Raw genomic sequence first — 21,533 nt, 5'->3', positions numbered from 1 at the left:
GGTAAAAAGCATAGATTTTACACACTTTCTAAAAACTGTATTGGAGACAGAGGAGAGAATAGCCTTGTGTAGGTTTGATATGAGTGGAAAGGCAAACATGGGTTCCTGTGTTTATTGTAGTGAGGAGCATGCATTCTCTTAGACATCGTTCGTGGGCTAAATATTTTGCTTTGGTGTCACAAACACTAAGTGGCATCGAGGCATGTATCTTGGTGGAAATGGGCCTCTGATGGAGCCATGTGGCAGAGCTTGTCTCGGAGATGCCAGCTTCTGCAAACTAATTCCAACTGGAGTTCTTGAGGAAATCTAGTAGTCTGTGAAGAACGAGGTTCCAGGAACTCCAGGGAAATGGTCTGTTGGGCCCTAGCTCCATGCAGGGTTGCCACCAGGTCTTTTGAATCTCAGCGGTCAGTGCCTTGATGTTAAAAGGGAGTGCCTGGTAAATTGTGGGGTATGAGCACAAGTTTGCAACCTTGCATGCCCAGATGTTGTTGGATTACAACTCTCATCATCCCCAGCCACCTGAACATATGCATATGAATATACATCTACTGTATATATGCATATACAAGATAACATTGGTGTTGCTGTGCTGGCCACCTCCCAGGCCCCTTGCAAGGGCCATTGCCAATAGGGAGGGGTTGGGAGGGTGATGGGAGATGAGGGGAGGGCAGGATACACCTTCAATGACTGCAACACACAATTAAATTTTGCAATCCAGCAGCTAAAAATCTGTGCAGTGGGTTAGCCAGGATTGTTGAGGAAATCCACATTCTCACAGCCTGCTCTGTGGAATGCAATTCAATGCAAGCAAGTGTAAAGTGATGCATATTGAGGCAAAAAAATCCAACTTCACAGATATGCTGATGGGGTATGAGCTGTCAGTGACTGTCCAGGGGAGAGATATTGGGGACATGGTGGAGAACTCATTGAAAGTGTCAACTCAGTGCATGGAAGCTGTGAAAAAGGCAAATTCCATGCTAGGGATCATTATGGTGGGGATGGAAAATAAAAATGCTAATATTCTAATGTCCTTATAAAAATCTGTGGTGTGGCCACATTTGGAGTACTGTGTACAGTTCTGGTCACCGTAACATAAGAAGGACATTGTAGAATGGGAGAAGGGAGGAGAGCTGGTCTTGTGGTCGCAAGCATGAATTGTCCCCTTGGCTAAGAAGGGTCCAGTTGACCATTAAGGCCCAAGGAAGATGTATCAGATTAAAGTGCTAAGGGAGATTTGCAAGCTAGTTGTGCATAAACATTACAGAATCGGTGTCGAGAACCACACCAACTGCTTATGTTCAATTGCATTATGATTCATCTCTTCAGCTTCACAAATGGAAACTGCAATATTCATCAGTTGATGGGCAGAGAAACATGATGATGATGATGATGATGATGATGATGATGATGATGCCATTTGAAAAAGCAGCCACGGTAACCACTGCAGAATGCCCATGATGGTGAATTCAGCAGGACATGACTTGTCCTCAGCAGCCAATCCTAGACAGCTGAACGTTCAATCACGGGCATTCTATAACTGTCTCTGCAACTCCTGACCTGGACTTTCAGTTGCATCAGAGCAACTGAAGAAGGCAGAATCCAGAAGGTTGTGCACGTTATATTTCTGTTTGTTAATCAACAATATCTATATAGACAATATCTAGATAGGGACCGAACAACAGACCCCAGAGGGACATGATGGTGAGTTGAACAGGGAGAGTTGCAAGGAAGCACAAAGCCCAGGCGAACTCTCTAGAAAAGTTTGGATTTCTGAAGCAAACAGGTAACTGTGGGGGCCCTCCCCACACCCTTCTAAAATCCTCGAGTCACAAGGAATGTCCCCTTGTCCTGCATGCAAAGATGTCCAGTCCCATGGACTCTGCTAGAAACATCACCTCCTCAGCTCCTCTGAGGAGACAGCGCCTTCTAGCGGAGCGAGTCAACATAACACCCATTTGCATGAGGGGAAATATTTTAAAACAAAAGAGGAAAAAGTTCCTGATTTAAGTGGGCAAAGATGAAGAAAGATGTCCCTGTGGCTAACTCAGTGGTAAAGCAGGAAGCTGAAGAGGGAACTTGCAGAAGACTTGAGTGCTGTAAACATGCATGATGGTGCCAATGTGGACACATTTTTGGTTCATCTGCCCCACCCCACATGCTAAAAACATGAGCACATGTTAGAAAGGGCCAGTGTAGATGATGCTTTGCCTGGCTGGCCCACTCCACATGATAAAAGATGTGTACACCACTGTACACAAGTGTGCATGTCTTCACACCAGTGTGCTGCTGTTTAAACAGGTGGGGACAGGGTTCACGCACTTCAAATTGTCTTTGGAAGAATATGAGAAGAAGAGACATGAGGAGGAGCCCACTTCCCCTCAAGGACTGGAGAGCTGTGTGATATCTGTGTGTGCACATTTGTGTAGCATGCCCATCTTTAGCACATGGAGAAGGCCAAGCAGCCCAAGTATGCCTAGTGCATCCTCTAAAATAAATTTCTAGGCTTGCTAATATAGAGAATATAACTTTTTTTCTTTGACAGACATCCTCCCGCCTTTTTTGGCCCACTTTCCTCCTTGGAAGTAGTCTTATGAGATCAGCTTGCTGTCCATGTGTGTCTCTAGTCCATAAGAACAGCCCTACTAGATCCGGCACAAGGCCCATGTGGACCAGCATCCTGTTTGACACAGTGGCCCACCAGATGCCTCTGAGGAGCCCACAGGCAAGAGGTATGTGCATGCCCTCTCTCCAGGCTGTTGCATGTCACGCCACTATTTTTGACAAAAGCACACTATTGGAAATATTTCTGTGCTGAAATATTGTCCTCCAACGTCTCCAGCACATCCCTCTGTTTTTGGGATGCAGTGTGACAGTTGGTGGGTGGAGTTTCAGACTGCTTTTCATCACAAAGGAATTGTGATGCATTCCTGCCTAGCATTCTGGTCAAGATATATGTTGCTCCCATTGCTCAGATGGGCCTTGGGCCTGATCCAAGAGGGATGGGGAGCCAGCCACGCTCCCCAGCAATGCTCCCCCAGCAACACCGAGCAACATTGCCCCATCCCCCAATACTTTAATACTGGGGCCAGAGACTGGAGATGATTGATGGCTCACCTTATCTCATTAGCCCATCCCAGATATTGTTATTGTTGTTGTTGTTATTATTATTATTTCAGATTCTATACGGCCCTTACAAAAATGGCTCAGGGCGGTTTCCAGAGAAATAAACAGATAAGATGGATCTCTGTCGCCAAAGGGCTCACATTCAAAAAAGAAATCCAGCTCTCCCAGCAACACCCTGCAACATTGTCCCATCCCCCAATACTTTAATCCTGGGAGTGGAGACCGGAGATGATTGATGGCTCACCTTATCTCAATAGCCCATCCCAGACATGCCCATTCTTATGTAAAGCTCAGTAAGTAATGTAAAGTGTGCCGTCAGGTCGATTTCGACTCCTGGCACCCAGAGAGCCCTGTGGTTGTCTTTGGTAGAATATGGTAAGGGTTTTCCGTTGCCTCCCCCCACGCAGTATGAGATGATGCCTTTCAGCATCTTCCTATATCGCTGCTGCCTTATACAGTGCCAGCGGGGATTCGAACCGGCAACCTTCTGCTGGTTAGTCAAGCATTTCCCTGCTGCATCACTTAAGGTGACATTACACTAACCTTAACCCTAACCGGCTCCCCTTTCCCGCCCTCCACTCACCCTCTACGAATGGCCGCTGCCCTCATGGCACTCTTTCCATCCGAATCGACTTCTGGCGGTCATCCAATCTGTACCAATAGGTCGACTGTGAGGGGTACGGCAGGGCCTGTCCCCTCATGGAGGATAGATGGCCGTGCCTGTTTGCCTGGTTAGAGGGCCTGATGCACACGCTGCCTGAGGCAGGACCTAGCTCATTGACGTCCATGGCAGTCGGGGACCGGGTGGCGGAAGCTAGCTCTCCGCCGCCAAAGGGGCTGCACAGACGATCGAAACTGGACTGAGGAAGAGCGGTGAGGATGGAACGACTAAGGCCACACTTGAACCCAAGCCCTACCCCTGCATCCCAATGCTAAATCTCACTCCAAGCCTCACGTTCAACTCAGGGGGCCCTTTCTAAACCTCATCCAGCTTCCCAGAACCCTCCTTAGTTAGGATCAGCTACAATTCATTAGCAAGGAGCCTGCCTGGCCTGGACACGGGATCCCGGCAATGAACAACACACTCACCATAACTGGACCCCAACATCAGTTGTGCTGAGTGCGGAGGGTATCGGGGAGGGAGTCTCCTTCACTGTGCTCAAGACTTTTTCAGGTGGCTGCAGTGGAGTGTTCAGAAGCGGAGGATGCAGGCCTCTTCTGGACCGCGGAAGTTTTTTCTTTTCCTGAGAGAACAGCCTCTTGTTGTTCTCTCAGGTTTTGCTTTTAGCCTTGTGGGACTGTACACACCAAAAAAGCAAAAGACACTGGCTGCTGTTGCTCCTGGTTTCTGGGACAGGCTTTGGAAATTGGAATCCCTGCGGTGTCCATGCTAGCTTGCTTGCTTGCTCCCAGGCAGCTGGCCTGTCCTTCTCCACTTCAGAGATCTGCTGCCTACGTGCCTGTCAGTTGAAGGGACCAGCCAGTGTTCTCTGGAGCAGAGGTTCCCCGATATTGTGGACTACAGATCCCATCAACCTCAGCTGCAATGGCCTCTGGGTGAGTATGATGGGCCCACAGGCAAGAGGTATGTGCATGCCCTCTCTCCAGGCTTTTGTACGTCATTCCTCTCAGTTTTTGCCAGTGAGGTGGTAGTTAGAAGTGCACCACTTGAAATCTTTCCATGCTGAAACGTTGTTCTCCAATGTCTCCAACACATCCCACTGCTTTGGATTTCCAGTTGGAGAGTTAGGGGGCCATTCCAGGCTGTTGCCAGTGGTTCTCCTTCTCCAGCCTATTATGGGCAGTGAAGTGGCTAATACAAGTACAAGAATGGAAACATTTCAGTGCTGAAAGACTGTTCTTTGGTATCCGCAGCACATCCCAGTTTGGGGCTTTCAATTTGAGTTGGGGGTCCCTTCTGGTGTTCCAGGGTCCATTTTTGACAATGAAGGGTACACTATTTTTGACAAAAGTACACTATTGGAAATATTTCTGTGCTGAAATATTGTCCTGCAGCGTCTCCAGCACATCCCTCTGTTTTGGGGATGCAGTGTGACAGTTGGTGGGCGGAGTTTCAGACTGCTTTTCATCATAAAAGAATTGTGATGCATTCCTGCCTAGCATTCTGGTTAAGATATGTGTTGCTCCCATTGCTCAGATGGGCCTTGGGCCTGATCCGACAGGGATGGGGAGCCAGCCACCCTCCCCAGCAATGCTCCCCCAGCAACACCCAGCAACATTGCCCCATCCCCTATATTTTAATCCTGGGGGCGTAGACCGGAGATGATTATGGCTCTCCTTAGCTCATTAGCCCATCCCAGACGATGTTGTTGTTGTTGTTGTTGTTGTTGTTGTTGTTATTATTATTATTATTATTATTATTATTATTATTATTATTATTTCAGTATCTATACCGCCCTTCCAAAAATGGCTCAGGGCGGTTTAAACAGGGAAATAAGGAAATAAGACGGATCTCTGTCACCAAAGGGCTCACATTCTAAAGAGAAACCCAGCTCAGCTCAGTAAGTAAAGTAAAGTGTGCCGTCAAGTCGATTTCTACTCCTGGCACCCACAGAGCCCTCTGTTTCTCTTTGGTAGAATACGGGAAGGGTTTTCCATTGCCTCCCCCCACGCAGTATGAGATGTTGCCTTTCAGCATCTTCCTATATCGCTGCTGCCCGATACAGTGCTAGCGGGGATTCGAACCGGCAACCTTCTGCTGGTTAGTCAAGAATTTCCATGCAGCACCACTTAAGCTGACAGTACCCTGACCTTAACCCTAACCGGCTCCCCTGTCCCGCCCTCCACTCAGCCTCTTCGAATGGCCCGCTTCCCTCATGGCACTCTTTCCATCCAAATCGACTTCTGGCGGCCATCCAATCTGTACCAATAGGTCGACTGTGAGGGGTACGGCAGGGCCTGTCCCCTCATGGAGGATAGATGGCCGTGCCTGTTTGCCTGGTCAGAGGGCCTGATGCACACGCTGCCTGAGGCAGGACCTAGCTCATTGACGTCCATGGCAGTCGGGGACTGGGTGGCGGAAGCTAGCTCTCCACCACCAAAGGGGCTGCACAAACAATCGAAACTGGACTGAGGAAGAGAGATGATGATGGAACGACTAAGGCCACACTTGAACCCCAGCCCTACCCCTGCATCCCGATGCTAAATCTCACTCCAAGCCTCAGGTTCAACTCAGGGGCCCCTTTCTAAATCTCATCCAGCTTCCCAGAACCCTCCTTAGTTAGGATCAGCTGCAGTTCACTAGCAGGGAGTGTGCCTGGCCTGGACTCAGGATCTGGGCTCACAACAACACACTCGAATTGGACCCCAACATCAGTTGTGCTGAGTGCGGAGGGCATCGGGGAGGGAGTCTCCGTCACTGTGCTTAGCCTTTTTCAGGTGGCTGCAGTGGAGTGTTCAGAAGTGGAGGACTCGGGTCTCTTCTGGGCTCCAGAAGGTTTTCCTTTTCCTGAGAGAACAGCCTCTTGTTGTTCTCTCAGGTTTTGTTTTCGTCTTGCGGGACTGCACACACACAAAAAAGCAAAAGACACTGGCGGCTGGTGCTCCTGGTTTCTGGGACAGACTTTGGAAAGTCGAATCCCTGCGGTGTCCATGCTAGCTAGCTTGCTTGCTCCCATGCAGCTGGCCTGTCCTTCTTCTCCTCTTCAGAGCTCTGCTGCCTACGTGCCTGTCAGTTGAAGGGGGCCAGCCAGTGTTCTCTGGTGCAGAGGTTCCCCGATATTGTGGACTACAGATCCCATCAACCTCAGCTGCAATGGCCTTTGGCTGAGGAGGATGGGCCCACAGGCAAGAGGTATGTGCATGCCCTCTCTCCAGGCTTTTGTACGTCATTCCTCTCAGTTTTTGCCAGTGAAGTGGTAGTTAGAAGTGCACCACTGGAAATCTTTCCGTGCTAAAACATTGTTCTCCAGTATCTGCAACACATCCCACTGCTTTGGATTTCCAGCTAGAGTGTTAGGGGGCCATTCCAGGCTGTTGCCCGTGGTTCTCCTTCTCCAGCCTATCATGGGCAGTGAAGTGGCTATTAGAAGTACAAGAATGGAAACACTTCAGTGCCGAAAGACTGTTCTTTGGTATCCGCAGCACTTCCCACTGTTTTGGGCTTGCAGTTTGATTTGGGGGTCCCTTCTGGTGTTCCAGGGTCCATTTTTGACAATGAAGGGTACACTATGTTTGACAAAAGTACACTATTGGAAATATTTCTGTGCTGAAATATTGTCCTCTAACGTCTCCAGCACATCCCTCTGTTTTGGGGATGCAGTGTGACAGTTGGTGGGCGGAGTTTCAGACTGCTTTTCATCACAAAGGAATTGTGATGCATTCCTGCCTAGCATTCTGGTTAAGATATGTGTTGATCCCATTGCTCAGATGGGCCTTGGGCCTGATCCAACAGGGATGGGGAGCCAGCCACGCTCCTCAGCAATGCTCCCCGAGCAACACCCTGCAACATTTCCCCTTCCCCCAATACTTTAATCTTGGGGGCGGAGACCGGAGATGATTGATGGCTCACCTTATCTCATTAGTCCATCGCAGATGTAGTAGTAGTAGTAGTAGTAGTAGTAGTAGTAGTTATTTCAGTTTCTATACCGCCCTTCCAAAAATGGCTCAGGGCGGTTTACACAGAGAAATAAACAAATAAGATGGATCTCTGTTGCCAAAGGGCTCACATATTAAAAAGAAACCCTGCTCATCTAGGTAAGAAAAGTAAAGTGTGCCGTCAAGACGATTTTGACTCCTGGCACCCACAGAGACCTGTGGTTCTCTTTGGCAGACTACGGGAAGGGTTTTCCGTTGCCTCCCCCCACGCCGTATGAGATGATGCCTTTCAGCATCTTCCTATATCGTTGCTGCCAGATACATTGCCAGTGGGGATTCGAACCGGCAACCTTCTGCTGGTTAGATAAGCACTTCCCTGATGCACCACTTCAGGTGACAGTACCCAAATGGCTCCCCTTTCCCGCCCTCCACTCAGCCTCTTCGAATGGCCCGCTTCCCGCATGGCACTCTTTCCATCCGAATCGACTTCTGGCGGCCATCCAATCTGTACCAATAGGTCGACTGTGAGGGGTACGGCAGGGCCTGTCCCCTCATGGAGGATAGATGGCCGTGCCTGTTTGCCTGGTTAGAGGGCCTGATGCACACGCTGCCTGAGGCAGGACCTAGCTCATTGACGTCCATGGCAGTCGGGGACCGGGTGGCGGAAGCTAGCTCTCCGCCGCCAAAGGGGCTGCACAGACGATCGAAACTGGACTGAGGAAGAGCGATGATGATGGAACGACTAAGAGCACACTTGAACCCCAGTCCTACCCCTGCATCCCAATGCTAAATCTCACTCCAAGCCTCACGTTCAACTCAGGGGCCCCTTTGTATATCTCATCCAGCTTCCCAGAACCCTCCTTAGTTGGGATCAGCTGCAGTTCATTAGCAAGGAGCCTGCCTGGCCTGGACACGGGATCCCGGCAATGAACAACACACTCACCCTAATTGGACCCCAACATCAGTTGTGCTGAGTGCGGAGGGCATCGGGGAGGGAGTCTCCTTTACTGTGCTTTGCCTTTTTCAGGTGGCTGCAGTGGAGTGTTCAGAAGCGGAGGACGCAGGCCTCTTCTGGACTCTGGAAGGTTTTTCTTTCCCTGAGAGAACAGCCTCTTGTTGTTCTCTCAGGTTTTGCTTTTCTCCTTGTGGGACTGTACACACACAAAAAAGCAAAAGACACTGGCGGCTGGTGCTCCTGGTTTCTGGGACAGGCTTTGGAAAGTCGAATCCCTGCGGTGTCCATGCTAGCTTGCTTGCTTGCTTGCTCCCAGGCAGCTGGCCTGTCCTTCTTCTCCTCTTCAGAGCTCTGCTGCCTACGTGCCTGTCAGTTGAAGGGGGCCAGCCAGTGTTCTCTGGTGCAGAGGTTCCCCGATATTGTGGACTACAGATCCCATCAACCTCAGCTGCAATGGCCTCTGGGTGAGTATGATGGGCCCACAGGCAAGAGGTATGTGCATGCCCTCTCTCCAGGCTTTTGTACGTCATTCCTCTCAGTTTTTGCCAGTGCGGTGGTAGTTAGAAGTGCACCACTTGAAATCTTTCCATGCTGAAACGTTGTTCTCCAATGTCTCCAACACATCCCACCGCTTTGGATTTCCAGTTGGAGAGTTAGGGGGCCATTCCAGGCTGTTGCCAGTGGTTCTCCTTCTCCAGCCTATTATGGGCAGTGAAGTGGCTAATAGAAGTACAGGAAATGAAACATTTCAGTGCTGAAAGACTGTTCTTTGGTATCCGCAGCACATTCCACAGTTTGGGGCTTGCAGTTTGAGTTGGGGGTCCCTTCTGTTGTTCCAGGGTCCATTTTTGACAATGAAGGGAACACTAATTTGGACTATTGGAAATATTTCTGTGCTGAAATATTGTCCTGCAGCGTCTCCAGCACATCCCTCTGTTTTGGGGATGCAGTGTGACAGTTGGTGGGAGAAGTTTCAGACTGCCTTTCATCACAAAGGAATTGTGATGCATTCCTGCCTAGCATTCTGGTTAAGATATGTGTTGCTCCCATTGCTCAGATGGGCCGTGGGCCTGATCCAATAGGGATGGGGAGCCAGCCACGCTCCCTAGCAATGCTCCCCCAGCAACACCCTGCAACATTGGCCCATCCCCCAATACTTTAATCCTGGGGGCGGAGACCGGAGATGATTGATGGCTCACCTTATCTCATTAGCCCATCCCAGATTTACCCATTCTTACGTTCAGCTCAGTAAGGAAAGGAAAGTGTGCCGTCTGGTCGATTTCGACTCCTGGCACCCACAGAGCCCTGTGGCTGTCTTTGGTAGAATACGGGAAGGGTTTTCCGTTGCCTCCCCCCACGCAGTATGAGATGATGCCTTTCAGCATCTTCCTACATCGCTGATGCCTGATACAGTGCCAGCGGGGATTCGAACCGGCAACCTTCTGCTGGTTAGTCAAGCATTTCCCTGCTGCATCACTTAAGGTGACAGTACCCAAACGGCTCCCCTTTCCCGCCCTCCACTCAGCCTCTTCGAATGGCCCGCTTCCCGCATGGCACTCTTTCCATCCGAATCGACTTCTGGCGGCCATCCAATCTGTACCAATAGGTCGACTGTGAGGGGTACGGCAGGGCCTGTCCCCTCATGGAGGATAGATGGCCGTGCCTGTTTGCCTGGTTAGAGGGCCTGATGCACACGCTGCCTGAGGCAGGACCTAGCTCATTGACGTCCATGGCAGTCGGGGACCGGGTGGCGGAAGCTAGCTCTCCGCCGCCAAAGGGGCTGCACAGACGATCGAAACTGGACTGAGGAAGAGCGATGAGGATGGAACGACTAAGAGCACACTTGAACCCCAGTCCTACCCCTGCATCCCAATGCTAAATCTCACTCCAAGCCTCACGTTCAACTCAGGGGCCCCTTTCTAAATCTCATCCAGCTTCCCAGAACCCTCCTTAGTTAGGATCAGCTGCAGTTCATTAGCAAGGAGCCTGCCTGGCCTGGACACGGGATCCCGGCAATGAACAACACACTCACCCTAATTGGACCCCAACATCAGTTGTGCTGAGTGCGGAGGGCATCGGGGAGGGAGTCTCCTTTACTGTGCTTTGCCTTTTTCAGGTGGCTGCAGTGGAGTGTTCAGAAGCGGAGGACGCAGGCCTCTTCTGGACTCTGGAAGGTTTTTCTTTCCCTGAGAGAACAGCCTCTTGTTGTTCTCTCAGGTTTTGCTTTTCTCCTTGTGGGACTGTACACACACAAAAAAGCAAAAGACACTGGCGGCTGGTGCTCCTGGTTTCTGGGACAGGCTTTGGAAAATCGAATCCCTGCGGTGTCCATGCTAGCTTGCTTGCTTGCTTGCTCCCAGGCAGCTGGCCTGTCCTTCTTCTCCTCTTCAGAGCTCTGCTGCCTACGTGCCTGTCAGTTGAAGGGGGCCAGCCAGTGTTCTCTGGTGCAGAGGTTCCCCGATATTGTGGACTACAGATCCCATCAACCTCAGCTGCAATGGCCTCTGGGTGAGTATGATGGGCCCACAGGCAAGAGGTATGTGCATGCCCTCTCTCCAGGCTTTTGTACGTCATTCCTCTCAGTTTTTGCCAGTGAGGTGGTAGTTAGAAGTGCACCACTTGAAATCTTTCCATGCTGAAACGTTGTTCTCCAATGTCTCCAACACATCCCACTGCTTTGGATTTCCAGTTGGAGAGTTAGGGGGCCATTCCAGGCTGTTGCCAGTGGTTCTCCTTCTCCAGCCTATTATGGGCAGTGAAGTGGCTAATAGAAGTACAGGAAATGAAACATTTCAGTGCTGAAAGACTGTTCTTTGGTATCCGCAGCACATTCCACAGTTTGGGGCTTGCAGTTTGAGTTGGGGGTCCCTTCTGTTGTTCCAGGGTCCATTTTTGACAATGAAGGGAACACTAATTTGGACTATTGGAAATATTTCTGTGCTGAAATATTGTCCTGCAGCGTCTCCAGCACATCCCTCTGTTTTGGGGATGCAGTGTGACAGTTGGTGGGAGAAGTTTCAGACTGCCTTTCATCACAAAGGAATTGTGATGCATTCCTGCCTAGCATTCTGGTTAAGATATGTGTTGCTCCCACTGCTCAGATGGGCCGTGGGCCTGATCCAATAGGGATGGGGAGCCAGCCACGCTCCCTAGCAATGCTCCCCCAGCAACACCCTGCAACATTGGCCCATCCCCCAATACTTTAATCCTGGGGGCGGAGACCGGAGATGATTGATGGCTCACCTTATCTCATTAGCCCATCCCAGATTTACCCATTCTTACGTTCAGCTCAGTAAGGAAAGGAAAGTGTGCCGTCTGGTCGATTTCGACTCCTGGCACCCACAGAGCCCTGTGGCTGTCTTTGGTAGAATACGGGAAGGGTTTTCCGTTGCCTCCCCCCACGCAGTATGAGATGATGCCTTTCAGCATCTTCCTACATCGCTGATGCCTGATACAGTGCCAGCGGGGATTCGAACCGGCAACCTTCTGCTGGTTAGTCAAGCATTTCCCTGCTGCATCACTTAAGGTGACAGTACCCAAACGGCTCCCCTTTCCCGCCCTCCACTCAGCCTCTTCGAATGGCCCGCTTCCCGCATGGCACTCTTTCCATCCAAATCGACTTCTGGCGGCCATCCAATCTGTACCAATAGGTCGACTGTGAGGGGTACGGCAGGGCCTGTCCCCTCATGGAGGATAGATGGCCGTGCCTGTTTGCCTGGTTAGAGGGCCTGATGCACACGCTGCCTGAGGCAGGACCTAGCTCATTGACGTCCATGGCAGTCGGGGACCGGGTGGCGGAAGCTAGCTCTCCGCCGCCAAAGGGGCTGCACAGACGATCGAAACTGGACTGAGGAAGAGCGATGAGGATGGAACGACTAAGAGCACACTTGAACCCCAGTCCTACCCCTGCATCCCAATGCTAAATCTCACTCCAAGCCTCACGTTCAACTCAGGGGCCCCTTTCTAAATCTCATCCAGCTTCCCAGAACCCTCCTTAGTTAGGATCAGCTGCAGTTCATTAGCAAGGAGCCTGCCTGGCCTGGACACGGGATCCCGGCAATGAACAACACACTCACCCTAATTGGACCCCAACATCAGTTGTGCTGAGTGCGGAGGGCATCGGGGAGGGAGTCTCCTTTACTGTGCTTTGCCTTTTTCAGGTGGCTGCAGTGGAGTGTTCAGAAGCGGAGGACGCAGGCCTCTTCTGGACTCTGGAAGGTTTTTCTTTCCCTGAGAGAACAGCCTCTTGTTGTTCTCTCAGGTTTTGCTTTTCTCCTTGTGGGACTGTACACACACAAAAAAGCAAAAGACACTGGCGGCTGGTGCTCCTGGTTTCTGGGACAGGCTTTGGAAAATCGAATCCCTGCGGTGTCCATGCTAGCTTGCTTGCTTGCTTGCTCCCAGGCAGCTGGCCTGTCCTTCTTCTCCTCTTCAGAGCTCTGCTGCCTACGTGCCTGTCAGTTGAAGGGGGCCAGCCAGTGTTCTCTGGTGCAGAGGTTCCCCGATATTGTGGACTACAGATCCCATCAACCTCAGCTGCAATGGCCTCTGGGTGAGTATGATGGGCCCACAGGCAAGAGGTATGTGCATGCCCTCTCTCCAGGCTTTTGTACGTCATTCCTCTCAGTTTTTGCCAGTGAGGTGGTAGTTAGAAGTGCACCACTTGAAATCTTTCCATGCTGAAACGTTGTTCTCCAATGTCTCCAACACATCCCACTGCTTTGGATTTCCAGTTGGAGAGTTAGGGGGCCATTCCAGGCTATTGCCAGTGGTTCTCCTTCTCCAGCCTATTATGGGCAGTGAAGTGGCTAATAGAAGTACAGGAAATGAAACATTTCAGTGCTGAAAGACTGTTCTTTGGTATCCGCAGCACATTCCACAGTTTGGGGCTTGCAGTTTGAGTTGGGGGTCCCTTCTGTTGTTCCAGGGTCCATTTTTGACAATGAAGGGAACACTAATTTGGACTATTGGAAATATTTCTGTGCTGAAATATTGTCCTCTAACGTCTCCAGCACATCCCTCTGTTTTGGGGATGCAGTGTGACAGTTGGTGGGAGAAGTTTCAGACTGCCTTTCATCACAAAGGAATTGTGATGCATTCCTGCCTAGCATTCTGGTTAAGATATGTGTTGCTCCCATTGCTCAGATGGGCCGTGGGCCTGATCCAATAGGGATGGGGAGCCAGCCACGCTCCCTAGCAATGCTCCCCCAGCAACACCCTGCAACATTGGCCCATCCCCCAATACTTTAATCCTGGGGGCGGAGACCGGAGATGATTGATGGCTCACCTTATCTCATTAGCCCATCCCAGACATGCCCATTCTTATGTAAAGCTCAGTAAGTAATGTAAAGTGTGCCGTCAGGTCGATTTCGACTCCTGGCACCCAGAGAGCCCTGTGGTTGTCTTTGGTAGAATATGGTAAGGGTTTTCCGTTGCCTCCCCCCACGCAGTATGAGATGATGCCTTTCAGCATCTTCCTATATCGCTGCTGCCTGATACAGTGCCAGCGGGGATTCGAACCGGCAACCTTCTGCTGGTTAGTCAAGCATTTCCCTGCTGCATCACTTAAGGTGACATTACACTAACCTTAACCCTAACCGGCTCCCCTTTCCCGCCCTCCACTCATCCTCTTCGAATGGCCCGCTTCCCTCATGGCACTCTTTCCATCCGAATCGACTTCTGGTGGCCATCCAATCTGTACCAATAGGTCGACTGTGAGGGGTACGGCAGGGCCTGTCCCCTCACGGAGGATAGATGGCTGTGCCTGTTTGCCTGGTTAGAGGGCCTGATGCACACGCTGCCTGAGGCAGGACCTAGCTCATTGACGTCCATGGCAGTCGGGGACCGGGTGGCGGAAGCTAGCTCTCCGCCGCCAAAGGGGCTGCACAGACGATCGAAACTGGACTGAGGAAGAGCGATGAGGATGGAATGACTAAGGCCACACTTGAACCCCAGTCCTACCCCTGCATCCCAATGCTAAATCTCACTCCAAGCCTCGGGTTCAACTCAGGGGGCCCTTTCTAAATCTCATCCAGCTTCCCAGAACCCTCCTTAGTTAGGATCAGCTACAATTCATTAGCAAGGAGCCTGCCTGGCCTGGACACGGGATCCCGGCAATGAACAACACACTCACCCTAATTGGACCCCAACATCAGTTGTGCTGATTGCGGAGGGTATCGGGGAGGGAGTCTCCTTCACTGTGCTCAAGACTTTTTCAGGTGGCTGCAGTGGAGTGGTCAGAAGCGGAGGACGCAGGCCTCTTCTGGACTCTGGAAGGTTTTTCTTTTCCTGAGAGAACAGCCTCTTGTTGTTCTCTCAGGTTTTGCTTTTAGCCTTGTGGGACTGTACACACCAAAAAAGCAAAAGACACTGGCTGCTGTTGATCCTGGTTTCTGGGACAGGCGTCAGAAATTGGAATCCCTGCGGTGTCCATGCTAGCTTGCTTGCTTGCTCCCAGGCAGCTGGCCTGTCCTTCTCCACTTCAGAGATCTGCTGCCTACGTGCCTGTCAGGTGAAGGGGGCCAGCCAGTGTTCTCTGGAGCAGAGGTTCCCCGATATTGTGGACTACAGATCCCATCAACCTCAGCTGCAATGGCCTTTGGCTGAGGAGGATGGGCCCACAGGCAAGAGGTAAGTGCATGCCCTCTCTCCGGGCTGTTGTACGTGATTCCACTCTGTTTTTGCAAGTGAAGTGGTAGTTAGAAGTGCACCACTGGAAATCTTTCCATGCTAAAACATTGTTCTCCAGTATCTGCAACACATCCCACTGCTTTGGATTTCCAGTTGGAGAGTTAGGGGGCCATTCCAGGCTGTTGCTGGTGGTTCTCCTTCTCCAGCCTATTATGGGCAGTGAAGTGGCTAATAGAAGTACAAGAATGGAAACATTTCAGTGCTGAAAGACTGTTCTTTGGTATCCGCAGAACATCCCAGTTTGGGGCTTTCAATTTGAGTTGGGGGTCCCTTCTGGAGTTCCAGGGTCCATTTTTGACAATGAAGGGTACACTATTTTTGACAAAAGTACACTATTGGAAATATTTCTGTGCTGAAATATTGTCCTCCAGCGTCTCCAGCACATCCCTCTGTTTTGGGGATGCAGTGTGACAGTTGGTGGGCGGAGTTTCAGACTGCATTTCATCATAAAGGAATTGTGATGCATTCCTGCCTAGCATTCTGGTTAAGATATGTGTTGCTCCCATTGCTCAGATGGGCCTTGGGCCTGATCCGACAGGGATGGGGAGCCAGCCACCCTCCCCAGCAATGCTCCCCCAGCAACACCCAGCAACATTGCCCCATCCCCTATATTTTAATCCTGGGGGCGGAGACCGGAGATGATTGATGGCTCTCCTTAGCTCAGTAGCCCATCCCAGATGATGTTGTTATTATTATTATTATTATTATTTCAGTATCTATACCGCCCTTGCAAAAATGGCTCAGGGCGGTTTACACAGGGAAATAAGGAAATAAGATGGATCTCTGTCACCAAAGGGCTCACATTCTAAAAAGAAACCCAGCTCAGCTCAGTAAGTAAAGTAAAGTGTGCCGTCAAGTCGATTTCTACTCCTGGCACCCACAGAGCCCTGTGGTTCTCTTTGGTAGAATACGGGAAGGGTTTTCCATTGCCTCCCCCCACGCAGTATGAGATGTTGCCTTTCAGCATCTTCCTATATCGCTGCTGCCCGATACAGTGCTAGCGGGGATTCGAACCGGCAACCTTCTGCTGGTTAGTCAAGCATTTCCATGCAGCACCACTTAAGCTGACAGTACCCTGACCTTAACCCTAACCGGCTCCCCTGTCCCGCCCTCCACTCAGCCTCTTCGAATGGCCCGCTTCCCTCATGGCACTCTTTCCATCCAAATCGACTTCTGGCGGTCATCCAATCTGTACCAATAGGTCGACTGTGAGGGGTACGGCAGGGCCTGTCCCCTCATGGAGGATAGATGGCCGTGCCTGTTTGCCTGGTTAGAGGGCCTGATGCACACGCTGCCTGAGGCAGGACCTAGCTCATTGACGTCCATGGCAGTCGGGGACCGGGTGGCGGAAGCTAGCTCTCCACCACCAAAGGGGCTGCACAGACGATCGAAACTGGACTGAGGAAGAGAGATGAGGATGGAAAGACTAAGGCCACACTTGAACCCCAGCCCTACCCCTGCATTCCGATGCTAAATCTCACTCCAAGCCTCAGGTTCAACTCAGGGGCCCCTTTCTAAATCTCATCCAGCTTCCCAGAACCCTCCTTAGTTAGGATCAGCTGCAGTTCATTAGCAGGGAGTGTGCCTGGCCTGGACTCAGGATCTGGGCTCACAACAACACACTCGAATTGGACCCCAACATCAGTTGTGCTGAGTGCGGAGGGCATCGGGGAGGTAGTCTCCTTCACTGTGCTTAGCCTTTTTCAGGTGGCTGCAGTGGAGTGTTCAGAAGTGGAGGACTCGGGCCTCTTCTGTGCTCCAGAAGGTTTTTCTTTTCCTGAGAGAACAGCCTCTTGTTGTTCTCTCAGGTTTTGTTTTCGTCTTGCGGGACTGCACACACACAAAAAAGCAAAAGACACTGGCGACCGGAGCTCCGGGTTTTTGGGACAGGCGTCGGAAATTGGAATCCCTGCAGTGTCCATGCTAGCTTGCTTGCTTGCTCCCAGGCAGCTGGCCTGTCCTCCTTCTCCTCTTCAGAGCTCTGCAGCCTACGTGCTTGTCAGTTGAATGGGGCCAGCCAGTGTTCTCTGGTGCAGAGGTTCCCCGATATTGTGGACTACAGATCCCATCAACCTCTGCTGCAATGGCCTTTGGCTGAAGATGATGGGCCCACAGGCAAGAGGTATATGCATGCCCTCTCTCCAGGCTTTTGCACGTCATTCCTCTCTGTTTTTGCCAGTGAAGTGGTTGTTAGAAGTGCACCACTCAAAATCTTTCCGTACTGAAACATTGTTCTCCAATGTCTGCAATACATGCCACTGCTTTGGATTTCCAGCTGGAGAGTTAGGGGGCCATTCCAGGCTATTGCCAGTGGTTCTCCTTCTCCAGCCTATTATGGGCAGTGAAGTGGCTAATAGAAGTACAAGAATGGAAACATTTCAGTGCTGAAAGACTGTTCTTTGGTATCCGCAGCACATCCCATAGTTTGGGGCTTGCAGTTTGAGTTAGAGGGTCCCTTCTGGTGTTCCAGGGTCCATTTTTGACAATGAAGGGTACACTATTTTTGACAAAAGTACACTATTGGAAATATTTCTGTGCTGAAATATTGTCCTCCAACGTCTCCAGCACATCCCTCTTTTTTGGGGGGATGTAGTGTGACAGTTGGTGGGCGGAGTTTCAGACTGCTTTTCATCATAAAGGAATTGTGATGCATTCCTGCCTAGCATTCTGGTTAAGATATGTGTTGATCCCATTGCTCAGATGGGCCTTGGGCCTGATCCAACAGGGATGGAAAACCAACCACGCTCCCCAGCAATGCTCCCCCAGCAACACCCTGCAACAATTCCCCATCCCTCAATACTTTAATCCTGGGGCCGGAGACCGGAAATGATTGATGGCTCACCTTATCTCATTAGCCCATCCCAGATGTTGTTGTTGTTGTTATTGTTGTTGTTGTTATTATTATTATTATTATTATTATTATTATTATTATTATTATTATTTCATTTTCTATACCGCACTTCCAAAAATGGCTCGGAGAGGTTTACACAGAGAAATAAACAAGATAGATCTCTGTCACCAAAGGGCTCACATTGTAAAAAGAAACCCAGCTCAGCTCAGTAAGTAAAGTGTGCTGTCAAGTCAATTTCTACTCCTGGCACCCACAGAGCCCTGTGGTTGTCTTTGGTAGAATACAGGAAGGGTTTTCCGTTGCCTCCCCCCACGCAGTATGAAATGCTGCCTTTCAGCATCTTCCTATATCGCTGCTGCCCAATACAGTGCCAGCGGGGATTCGAACCGGCAACCTTCTGCTGGTTAGTCAAGCATTTCCCTGATGCACCACTTCAGGTGACACTACTCTGACCTTAACCCTAACCGGCTCCCCTGTCCCGCCCTCCACTCAGCCTCTTCGAATGGCCCGCTTCCCTCATGGCACTCTTTCCATCCGAATCGACTTCTGGCGGCCATCCAATCTGTACCAATAGGTCGACTGTGAGGGGTACGGCAGGGCCTGTCCCCTCATGGAGGATAGATGGCCGTGCCTGTTTGCCTGGTTAGAGGGCCTGATGCACACGCTGCCTGAGGCAGGACCTAGCTCATTGACGTCCATGGCAGTCGGGGACCGGGTGGCGGAAGCTAGCTCTCCGCCACCAAAGGCGCTGCAGAGACGATCGAAACTGGACTGAGGAAGAGCGATGACGATGGAACGACTAAGGCCACACTTGAACCCCAGCCCTACCCCTGCATCCCAATGCTAAATCTCACTCCAAGCCTCAGGTTGAACTCAGGTGCCCCTTTCTAAATTTCATCCAGCTTCCCAGAACCCTCCTTAGTTAGGAGCAGCTGCAGTTCATTAGCAGGGAGCCTGGCTGGCCTGGACACGGGATCCCGGCTCTGAACAACACACTCACTCTAATTGGACCCCAACTTCACTAGTGCTGAGTGCGGAGGGCATCAGGGAGGGAGTCTCCTTCACTGTGCTTAGCCCTTTCCAGGTGGCTGCAGTGGAGTGGTCAGAAGCAAGCGGAGGACGCAGGCCTCTTCTGGACTCTGGAAGGTTTTTCTTTTCCTGAGAGAACAGCCTCTTGTTGTTCTCTCGGGTTTTGCTTTCCGCCTTGTGGGACTGCACAAACACACAAAAGCAAAAGACACTGGTGGTTGGCACTCCTGGTTTCTGGGACAGGCTTTGGAAATTCAAATCCCTGCGTTGTCCATGCTAGCTTGCTTGCTTGCTCCCAGTCAGCTGGCCTGTCCTCCTTCTCCTCTTCAGAGCTCTGCTGCCTACGTGCCTGTCAGGTGAAAGGAGCCAGCCAGTGTTCTCTGGAGAAGAGGTTCCTTGATTTTGTGGAGTACAGATCGCATCAACCTCAGCCGCAATGGCCTTTGGCTGAGATGATTGGAGTTGCAGTCAACAACATCTGGGAATCCCTGTGTGACAGGGAACACTGCTGAAGGCTCTTTCTTTGCTGGGCTTTCCGGGAACCAATTGCCATCAGCGGTAATCATGTGGTGGCTGGACAGAACCGCCGATCTCGGAGGGACCGTCTGCACAGGAAACTGCTCCAGCATCCCTGACATCTTCCTGAACCAGGAAACATGAGGGTCGGGAACTGGCTTCCCCGTGGCTTTTAATCCCCAACAGCATCACTATGCCACAAGGACTCTTTTGTGGAGCACCGCTGGCGTGGGGGTGTTGTGTTTGCTCCCACTTGTCCCTGGCCATCCATTAGCAGCCATGACACGTGTCCCCCACACACACAATGCTGTGTGACTCTGGTGTAGCAACATGAAGCCAGTTCCAGAGCAGTGAGGGCATGGTGGGGGCATCTATGCTCCACTGATCATCCAGACTTCCCCCTTCTTCCAGGGAGAAGAGACCACTGACTGTGGAGTCTGCTAGTTTAACTGGAGGGGGATGAAGTGCTGTGCTCCAGGTACAGTCCCAAGTGGGCACTCGTGGTGGCCTGAGGCTGCGGTGGAGCTTATGGCATTGATGGGCAAGAATCCAATGGCTGCTGCATGGTCTGCACCAGCTGCTGTCCCAGTTCCAACCCATGGAGAAAACTGCTCCCAGAAGCTTGGACCAAAAACCAGTCGCTGCTCAGGTGAGGGTGGAGAGATCTCTGGGGAGGGGGGGCGCTGTGGCAGGGGATGAGGGGGGCAATCATTTACTAGCGTGCAGATGCTTTACGTGAGTTTAGCTAGTTACTTATAAACCCCTTAATGGCTTGGGTACAGGCTATTCAAGAGAGCACCTCCTTTGTCGTGAACCCTGCTGCCTGTTACGATCTTCTGGAATGGTCCCTCTACTGTTGCCACCAGCTTTTTTGGTGATGGCCCAGGACCGGGCTTTCTCTGTGGCTGCCCCAGGGATTTGGAATATGCTCCCTGCTGAAATAAGAGCATCTCCTTCTTTGTTTGTTTTCAGGAAGACCCTCAAGACGCTCCTGTTCTCGCAAGCTTTTTATTATAATTAATTTTAATAATTTTAATAATTTGTTTTAATGATGATTCTTTTTATTGTGTCTTGTGTATTTTAATCTTATTATTTAAAATGATTTTAAAATATTTTTAATTTTTATTTTTAATTTTCTTTGCAATGCAAATGAAGAAAAGATTCCCCAGCAGGAAGTGTGGCATCTTGCTCTGCAAAAAACAAAAATGGTTGCACTAGTCTGGATTGGAAACTCGATTAGCACATCTGGCTACTTCAACATCTTTGTGCTAGTAATATATTTGTGCAAGTGCTCTGTGTTATTCTAGACATCAACCACTGTTTCTCTTGTAAGAAGCAGCTTCACTCCTTCTTTGCAATGGTCGTTTTTTAAACACCCCCTGCAGATGTTGGACTACAACTCCCATAGCCCCTGACTACTGACTGCTGTAGATGGGGATGATGGGAGTTGTAGTCCAAAAACAGCTGCAGTTGTGCAACCCTAATGCTATCCCATGACCCACTGTCATCATGGGGTGGTGCGGGTAAAAAAATGACTGCTGCAAGAAGGTGGCTCCATAGGCCAGATCTGCCCATTACAAGAATGGGAAACACTTTCCTTTTATAAAGCAAACAAACCAAAGCAAATGAAAATGAATGGACATAGGAATGGAAAAAACGAAAGAAAGAAAAACAATGAAAATGAATGAAAATTGACTTTTTCCCCATTGCCCCCCAATTGCACATGCAATGGTGACATATGGAAACACCATTTTATGAATAATGCCTACTCTTTAATTACTATAATCTTCTCTTTTTTTGCACATATCT

At 50.5% G+C, this 21,533-nt stretch overlaps 1 long non-coding RNA gene across 4 annotated transcripts; it reads left to right on the top strand.

The window, feature by feature from the left end:
- The first annotated feature begins 1,584 nt into the window (after positions 1-1,584).
- On the top strand, positions 1,585-21,141 carry LOC128326776 (uncharacterized). Of its 4 annotated transcripts, XR_008308264.1 has the most exons (7): positions 1,585-1,704; positions 2,546-2,732; positions 3,180-4,683; positions 5,532-5,648; positions 6,796-18,387; positions 19,539-20,373; positions 20,507-20,794. It is a non-coding gene; the product is annotated as an uncharacterized LOC128326776 (long non-coding RNA). The 4 variants fall into 4 exon arrangements; XR_008308262.1 differs by lacking the exon at positions 20,507-20,794 and adding an exon at positions 20,880-21,141 and having other exon boundaries at positions 6,796-20,373; XR_008308260.1 differs by having other exon boundaries at positions 6,796-20,373; positions 20,697-20,800.
- Positions 21,142-21,533: the final 392 nt, after the last annotated feature.

This window comes from Hemicordylus capensis, chromosome 5 (assembly GCF_027244095.1).
Source record: "Hemicordylus capensis ecotype Gifberg chromosome 5, rHemCap1.1.pri, whole genome shotgun sequence".
NCBI classification, from domain to species: Eukaryota; Metazoa; Chordata; class Lepidosauria; order Squamata; family Cordylidae; genus Hemicordylus; species Hemicordylus capensis.
The sequence above is the reverse complement of the archived record's forward strand: the minus strand, read 5'-3'. Positions and strand labels throughout refer to the sequence as shown.